The sequence below is a fragment of the Gavialis gangeticus genome, unplaced genomic scaffold (genome assembly GCF_001723915.1).
Source record: "Gavialis gangeticus isolate Ggan-Ray unplaced genomic scaffold, GavGan_comp1, whole genome shotgun sequence".
Classification (NCBI taxonomy): domain Eukaryota; kingdom Metazoa; phylum Chordata; order Crocodylia; family Gavialidae; genus Gavialis; species Gavialis gangeticus.
This window is the reverse complement of record NW_017728990.1, coordinates 6,827-16,137: the sequence shown is the minus strand read 5'-3', so window position 1 is coordinate 16,137 and position 9,311 is coordinate 6,827. Positions and strand designations below refer to the sequence as shown.

General features: G+C 46.5%; 1 long non-coding RNA gene across 1 annotated transcript; it reads left to right on the top strand.

Moving 5' to 3' along the window:
• Nucleotides 1-1,265: 1,265 nt before the first annotated feature.
• On the top strand, nucleotides 1,266-7,755 carry LOC109295555. Its single transcript, XR_002096764.1, has 4 exons — nucleotides 1,266-1,275; nucleotides 1,879-1,887; nucleotides 3,837-3,845; nucleotides 7,619-7,755. It is a non-coding gene; the product is annotated as an uncharacterized LOC109295555 (long non-coding RNA).
• Nucleotides 7,756-9,311: the final 1,556 nt, after the last annotated feature.

Genomic DNA, 9,311 nt, shown 5'->3' with positions numbered 1-9,311 from the left:
CTGTGGGTGGGGTGTGAGGCGCACCAGCAGTGGTGGGGGGCTGTGGCTTGGGAGTGAGGGGCCTGGACCTGCATCCTGGTGAGCTAAGGGGGCAAAGGGAGCTCTGATATTCCATTACAAAAACCACAGAGTCAAATGCCAAAATGTATAGGTACTTAGAATTTATTTTATTATAGTGATTGAGGCACTGGTGGGCTTCCAAATTGCTTTAAAATTTTAAATATATTAATAAAACATTGTGTTCAATTGATACCTATATATATAGTGGCATTTCATTTTAATCTCGGATTTAGGGTTTTTAATTAGAGAATTTGCCATTTTTAAACAGTGAAAGCCAGGATCCCTGGTAATGTGCTGTAATGCAACAAGGGAGATTTCGGTTGGATATTAGGAAGAACTTTCTAATTCTTAGGATGGTTAACTATTGGAACAGATTACCCAGAGATGATATGGGAACCTATATCACTGGAGCTTTTCAAGTGAAGATTAGATAGTCATTTGTGTAGGATGGTTTAGATGGGGATGTTCCTACCTTCAGCAGGGGGTTGAACGAAGTGACCTCCTAAGGTTTCTTTGAGCCCTATCCTTGCTGTCCCTTTAGATGACAAAGGGCAATGCACCATCAGACAGAAGCTCAGATGACATGGTATCTGTAACTTGGTCCCAGCAATGAAGGAGACCTGATTACCCAGAAAAGTGAGTGGGGAGTGAACCATCCCATTCATTCAATGATCTGCACACCTACAAAGGGAAAGAGGGATGAAGCTCTCACAGAAGAGAAGACTGACAATTGTCTGTCAGGTGATGGCTGGGCATCTTGTATCACTGTAGGGACACAGCTCTTCATCCAGAATTACGTGTGTGTGACTGAATGGGCACTGGCTAATAGAGTCTGAGTTTTAAGGGTAGATTGCTAGAAGCAATAACTAATTTGTGTTTCATAGAGCATCGCTTTCAGAAAAGTTTTAGGTCTGAGGTGAAGACATGGAGACACCATTGCTTCCTTTGGCAGCCTCCTCCAATGGCCTACTTTATTAGCATTTGCCTAGCTTCAGCTTCCAGCCTGTTCTGCTTTTCTACATTAAAGAGAAAAGCACTGGGCACGTCTACATGAGACTCTTTACTGAGCAGTAAAGTGAATTATTGCACAGTAAGTGTCGGCACCTACATTTGCAGACACTTACTGCATAGTAATTGGCTCTGAGAGTCAATTTGCTACCTGCAGATGCAAGTAGCAAATTTACTAGAGATTATTTACTGTGCAGTGGCACATGTGTAGACCCCTGATGGGAGCAAATGTACTCCTGGTCAGTTGGGCAGCAGGAGGTAGGAGATTGCTTCTTGCCCCTGGGAGCTGCCTGCTGCCATGGTGGGCTCTGCCACTGAAGCCTGGACAGGGACAATGTCCCCTTGCCCCAGCAGCATGGAGCTCCTAGCCCTGGCTCCATGATTGTGGGGCCAGTGCTAGGAGATCCTTCTCTCCTGGTGCCGGCCCCACAACTGCAGGGCTCAAGCTAGGAGATAAGGATCTCCCAGACCAGGCCCCACAACCACGGAGCTGGGGCTGGGAGCTCCCTGCTACCAGGGTAGGGGGATATTGTCCCTGCCCAGGCTCCAGTGGCAGAGCCCGTTCTGGCAGCAGACAGCTCCTCTGGCCAGGGAGCAATGTTTCAGCTGCAGTGACATCAACTCTCATGGAAAAAAATCACAAGACTCCTGATTTCCAAGTCAAATTAACTCTGACTCATGATCCCCTGATAGAGAGATCAAATCTTGGGATTTTTTCTTGTGGTGCGTGTAGAGAGTACCAAGCTGGTAGGTCTGTGGAGGAGAAGGGGCAGGAAGAGAGGGAAGTGGGGTGGGGGAGGGCAGATCAAGGCCCCCACAGTGAAGGATGGAGTGTGGCAGGGGCTAGGATGAATAGGACACCAGGGATGGGGCAAGTCATGCAACAGAGCCATGGGCAGCTGTGTATCTGTGTATCTACACCTCATGCCCAAACCACAGCCCCCCAGCCCTGCTGCTGCCCTTCAGTCCTGACCCACAATACCCCACATCCTGCCAGTGTATGCAGGGACCCCCCTCCCCATGCTCCAACCCTCATATACATACCCAAAGCCCCACACACCTTCACAAATAACCACCCCCACATGCACACACTTCAAAAATAGCATCTCATGATATATATTCCAAATCTCTTTATTTTTAAGAGTTGGTCTCATGACATGGTGGGGTTGGCAGTATTGCAGCTGCCACCAGGAGACAGCTGTCTCTTGGTCCTTGGGCTAGCACTAAGGGGGAGCCTAGAGCTCCCCCAGGCTGCTGCAAGGGCCCCTTGCAGAGCCACAGGGAGCGGGAGCAATCTGCTGCTGCTGCTAGGAATAGCAAATCTGCTCCTGCCTCCCTGCATGTGTACACACATACTCAGGAGAGTTTACTCAAGAGTAAACTGCTCCTGGATGATTTGCATGTGTAGACGCACACACTTAGTACCTGATATCTCCCTTCCCAACAAGGCATGTAAACAGTGATTAAATCTCCTCCCCCACTTCTTTGGATAATCTGAACAGATTTAAGTCCCTTACTGCAAGCCTGTTTTCCTCAGACCTTGAATCCTCTTCTGGCTGACGAAGGCAGATCAGGAACTCCTGTTCTCTCTGCTTCGGTAGACAAGGCCAAGGAGACAGCCAGCAAATGACAAGAGTGGGAAATTTAAAACAAAAACAGAAAAATGAAACATTTTTTTCAGACACATAGCAGCAAGAACCTGCAGATCTCATTGTCCAAAGGTGTTGTTGATGCCATGGGTTAAGTAGGATTAGAAGGGCAGATATTTATATGGATAATAAGAAACCTGAGAATTTTTAGCAGAGGTTTAAGAAATCCAAATGTGTTATAAATCCAGTAGCATAACTGGGGTGGGGGGTGATATAGGCAACTGCCTTGGGTGGCAAATTGGTAGGGACAGGGAAATGAAAAAAGGTGGCTGATCTGGGTGTTTGCATTTGGGATTGTGATCCACAAATCGGTGCTTTGTCCTGGGCTCCCAGCTGCATCTTTACACTGCTGTATGAAGCTATATAGCCTCAAACTTGGGGCACAACTTTAAGTTTTGCAGTTTTGTAGTTTGCAAAGCCCTTGTGTGGGAGCTGACTCTGCTGTAACCACTTACTGCAAGGCTCCACACATCTTCCTCTCAGGCAGTCATTGATAGGATGGTGGATTAGCTGAACCTTGTTGGCCCTAGTTTGGTTTGCAACATAAGCCTGGAAAGGAGCTCTGTGGTCATTGTTCCAGTCCACAAGGACTATAGGCAGACATTTTATAAAGTGTCTTTCTTAAACATATTGGGGGTCCATCTTAAAACCAGTTAGGTTTCTTGCCCCTGCTTTTCATACTGGCTGACTGTTCCAGAATAGTACACTCTGGTAGTTTAAAGACCATCTGTTAATTTCCAGGCTAAACTCATTCTGTTTATACTCATTTGTTCTTGGGTGAATGCTGTCCATTAGTTGAAATGGCTCTTTTCCCCTCCCCTTGAAGCATTTATAAAGAGTGCTGGTAGCCCCTCTCAGCTTTAGATTTGGAAGCCTATGCTCTTCCAGGGATGTCCATTTCCTGTCACGGGTAGGTCTCTGGAAGGACATAGCTAAGCCCAGCCTCCCCACTTGAATGTATGGACATGCTCCACAGCTTGAAGTTTATCTATGAAACTACTCCAGATTCATCCTCAACAGCTACTTTCAGACCTGCTGAAGATCACAGCCCCATGAGTGGGTGCTGGGGACAAGCGCAGAGTAGTCTCACAGGTGACCTCCCTCTCTGGAGTGTGTCAGTGGGCTTGGGTAGGTGGGATGACCTGCTTGATCCTGCCCTCCCTGAGACCTGACTAGCCTTCACCTGATCTTCCCATCAGTTCTGCTCTTCCAGGGCTGTTTCAGGTGAAGTCCATTTTTCTTGAATACAGGCGACCAGAATTGTAGTAGCCAATATTTCAGATAGGACTTCATGAGGGCCTTGTATAACAACAGAGATATAACTTGCAAGTTTTGTACTCTGGACAAAACCCTGCAGGGTGGGAGGTGGAGAAGGTACAGAGCAGTAGGGGTAGAGAGAGAGGTAGGTTAGTTTTATCAACCCAAGGACACAAAGTCCCAGCTGCTATTGGTGCAGTGTCTGCTTACACACAATTGTAGCAATGGATTCCCTGCACCCAGCACCATTCTGGCACCCCGTCTAAGTGAGGACCTAGGGCTGACACCCTCTTACCCATCCTTTGTTATGCTACTGTGCAATGGCACTGTTCCTTCATGTCTTTACTAGAGACACCTTTCCTGATGGCCTCACTCAATGCCATCTTTCTGTGACTGAAAGGTGTCAGGTAGCACAGTTCCTGATGGCACCACAAATGCCTGTGTTTGTCCTGCTCTGGTCACTAATGATCTGCAAAAGGAAGTAAATAACATTCATCATATTTTCATGACATTTGCAGGCATCCCTTAATTTGGAGAGATCCCCAGCATGGGTGAGGAGAGAGGCTTAGTACCAACACACCTGGAAAAATACAGGCAGGAAACAGCAAACTGGATTTGGCCTATTTTGGATAAAAAAGGACCACCTGCTGACATATGAACCACCAGCAAGTGGCGCTGTGAGCTCTGGGATGAAAGCAAGGGAGGTGGCATATAGGACTAGGCAGAACTTGGGTTTCTGGTTGGAATGCCAGCCCTGGGAGGACTGTCATCCTCATGCAGCATGGTCCTTCTGCAGGGTTAAATGCAGGGAAAAAAAGATGTTCCTGTGCAGCTTCTTACAATAGAGGAACATGGGGCTTAAATTAGGGGTGCATGGAAAACACCGAAGCATAGGAACCAGTGCACATTACCCTTGCAATGCCATCAGCAGGACTGTTCGAGTCGAGAGACTGCTGGTCTCAAGGACAAGAGGGAGTGTGGAGCCTGGCAGTGCCGCACGTGGGGCCTGATTCCTTTCAACTCTGGGAGATAACTCACAGCATAGAGCTGGGGAGACAAAAAAGGACATGAGCTGGGGCACAGTTCTTAAATTACATTTATGCATTGATGCAGGAGTGCAACTTTTACTGCCCTTACCTCCCTGAGGTTAACAGAAGCTTTCTCCATCCCCACCATATAATTAACTGCAGCGAGTGGAGCCCCCTGTGCTGGCATCATGAGCCCTGTGGGTGTAGGGAGCACCAAGCCTGCCCCCCCCTGCCCCAACTTCTTGTGGCTGTGAAGCAGATGCTGGATTTTCCATTTTGAGGGCGATTTTGTGAGTCCAAATTTTGTTCCTGTTCCAAAATGGAATGAGAAACACCACAATCGCCACCTTGACCACAGCACTTGAAATTTCTCATGAAATTTTTCATGGAAAAAATTACCCTGGATCAACCAAGATATTTCTATAAGAAAAAATCAACAGTCCTTCCCACCCCTGTCACAGGCCAGCTGGCCACTGTGAGTGTATCAATTTTATCACAGGCCAACTGGGCTGTTTGATTCAGTTTTATCATTAAGGCTGAACCCTGAGCAAAATCTGTTAGGTCTCCTAATCTTACAGCTTTGCCTATGGGGCCCAGTCAGTTCCATGAACAATTAATTTTATCATTTTGGTTAAACTTATGACAGACAAGTTACATTTGCAGTTTACAAACTTACAAGCTTTATATTAACTAATATTACCTGTTTAGGTAAAATACCAAATGCTTCCAAGAAGCACATATTTATTGCTCATTAATTCCTCTGGTTCTTGCTGTTACAATCCACCCCTTGCTTCTTTGGAGCATTTGGTAAGGCCTACAAATATGATTTCTGCCAGGTGGCGTGTACATGGTTGGCAGAAGCAACAACATTTACTTTGGCATAGGTATTAGACTTAATTTTATAATAACAACATTTAAAGATTATATTGAATAATATTATTTCTATGACTAAACTTATTACTACTACAAACAAAGGAAAAGGAGCACCTTTAGTAAAGGTATACATTTGCACAGTACTGAGCACTTCATACCACTTACATAGCAGGGGAATATTAGTAGCACATTTAATAATTCTCCCTCCCTCTTGAGCTATGAGGGCAAGTTGTTTTCCTTTTCAAACAAACTAATGTAGGTCGCTACTTCACCCCATCCCTTTAGCTGGGGCATGTCTACATCTTTAACTCAGTTTTTTGGCAGACAGGTTAAGGGTGACACTTTCTAATTGGGTTTTTGGCCACATTAAGCTGGTTTTCCTGGTTGTGGACATATAGGGTAGCTGATGCCCCTTGGAAATCTTGAGCCTCTGCACAGCAGCTGGTGCAGGAGGTCCAAAATGTACCATTAAGCTAATCATAAATGTACTGTTAGGATGATATAAGCGGCCAGGACCTTCCCAGCAAACTCGCTGGGCTAGGGTAATATAGGGAGTTGCTGGTAGGGGTGTTACACAAACCATGATGGGGGGACTATCAGGCCACCCTCTCCATAAAGTTCCCAAGCCTATTAGAATGCCATTTACAGGATACACTGGGGATTGGGCCAAATACTTGAGACCTTCGGGGGTTACAGTTTCCCAAATGGGATGATGCAAGTCCCAGTCCCACATGCACCCACCTCCTAGTCCTGTTGTCAACAGCGGTGGACCATGTGCCATTTCCTATCCCGTGTACAATGAAAAAGCACTTTGTTTTGCTACACCCCTCCCAGCGTGTGCTCCATGTGTCTCAGTAAACTAACTGTTGAGCTAAAGCTGGGGGTAGTCCATGGTACTCTAAACCAGCAGGCCATTCTTTGTGTCTGAGATCACTCATTACCTGGGAAAAATGAAGGTTAAGTGAAAGCTGCGCTTGGGCACAAGCAGTGCTCCAGGTTTGATTAGCATCAGCTTGGAAGGCTGCATGCATCAAAAGGTGACTTATTTGTGCTGCTTTTCATCCAATGGTTGCCACTAACTCATCAGTGTATTCTAAAGCCATGTTATCAATCATACCTCCCTTAGTGAGAAAACCTATGGCTCGTCGTATATCCATGATTCCTTGGATGTTTTTCTGGGATTTATCTATGTTCCCAACTCCCATGGCTGAGTTGAGCCCATTCCACACATGGTCTAGGGTATCCCTCTTTTTCCAGGCAATTAGAGGCTGGGCTGTGGGTTGGAAAACAGTTGGCCAGGCCCAACGCAGCATATTTCCTGCCAACCGAGTGCCAGCAGAGCAGTTAGGAAATGCTGTTCTGACAAACCATTGCTTGGGGTTAAATGTGATATGGGCATTGAACAAGGAGGCATTAAGGAGGACCAGAGTCCTGGTTTGGGACCTCCACCAGGGAGTGATGTTAGATAAGCGAGGTAGTGGATACGCCTGTGGTGGCTCCTTTTGGATTAACAAGGTACATCCCTGCTTAATGCAAAAAACGGCTAGGGGTTCTCCTGTTCAAGTGTTTAACCATCTTCCTTCTTCCTTTTGGGATTGGTAAATTTCCCAATCGGGTTGGTCGTAGGAGCGCATTTGCTCAGGTGTGTCCCCATCTGTATGCTTAAATACACACTGCCCAGGTACAACTATGGCTTTGGTATCTTGTAGGAATGATTCTGGTACGGTGCCTCTAAGGGCTCAGCCAGTTGTTCTGGGTTGACCAGGGCTGTACCCTGCAGATTTTCCCAGACTGATTGGCGATATGCAGCTATTGTGTATTCAATTCTGTGAGCGATCCCCACTTCATCCATATGGCGGAACCACAAAATACCCGGACCATGTGACTAGTGTCTTTCCGTCCTGACGTTCTAGTATCTCTAGTTGGTCTTGAGCAGCTCTGGCAGCCGCACACGTGACACTGCTAGAATCCTTTTCTTCCCTTAATTCCCTCTCAAGCTGGGTCACTTGGTCTTTTAAGGATTGGTTCACTTGATGGAGCTGAGTGCCTTCCTCTGCTCCCAGTCTTAGGCAGGCCAGCTGGGCACTGTGAGTGTATCAGTTTTATCACAGGCCAACTGGGCTGTTTGATTCAGTTTTATCATTAAGGCTGAACCGTGAGCAAAAAACTGTTAGGTCTCCTAGTCTTACAGCTACAGCTTTGCCTAAGGGGCCCAGTCAGTTCCAGGAACAGTTAATTTTATCATTTTGGTTAAACTTATGACAGACAAGTTACATTTGCAGTTTACAAACTTACAAGCTTTATATTAACTAATATTACCTGTTTAGGCAAAATACCAAATGCCTCCAAGAAGCACATATTTATTGCTTATTAATTCCTCTGGTTCTGGCTGTTACACACCCCCAGTTTTGACTTTTTTGACAACACAACAAGAGATACAAAATGAAGCTATTTCGAAACACAAATGCGTGAAATGTCCCATTCTGAAATGGTTAAAGCATTTCCCCACCTTCCTTTTTCTCTCCAAACCAGAAGTTAGAAATTGACATGTCTCTGTAAATTTTTTTTTTGCTATGGATTATTCACCATTTTCTGATGGGGTGGGGGCAGCACCATACCTAGGCTCCTGGCAGCCCCAGGCGAACTTTTAGTATCGGGCCCCTCTTCGCCAGAGATAATAATAATAATAAATATGACCTTTTTGGGGCCTTTTCTGTCCGGGCCCTGGCTGGCCGCCCAGTTTGCCCATGCCTCTGCCTGGCCCTGGGTTGTGGGGAGGAGGGCTATGTTAGAGGGTAGAAGGCAGAAACCAAAATCTGTTGGGAAATGACACTTGCTGCAAAACTTTTTACTTTGGATAACTCTTGTATTGCTGAGGGGAAGGGCCAGAGCTATTTATCTTTGTTCTTACCACATCTCATAGCCAGGAGTCACAAGTTGGGACTCTCATGCCAGGTAGTCTGGGTGCTGAGAATCTTTGCCTATTTAAGTTTGGGGGCAAGGGGAGAAAACAGTGCCACCAGTGTCTGCCCCACACATGCTCCCCCCACCCCCACCCTTGTGCACCCACACACCCATGTGCACACCCATACACACAGACATTTCCTCCTATGTGCAGCCACATGCCCATACATGGACATACACAGCTATTCCCCCTGACACACAGACACATGATCAAGCCCCCATGCCCATATATGCAGACTTCTAACAACTCTCCCATACACACATCAATACCCACCCCCAGATACAGCCCCGACACCAATATATACCTTCCTTTCCATTTTTTTTGTTCAGGCCTTCTAATTTCTGAACCTGCCAGCCAAGATCCAGCTCTCATCCCCTGTCTTCAGGAGCTGGGGCTTTATGAAAAGGCTCAGGTCCTGTGGGTGCCTTCCCATTCCATTGCCTGACCCTGGGGACCATCATCCACAGTGGC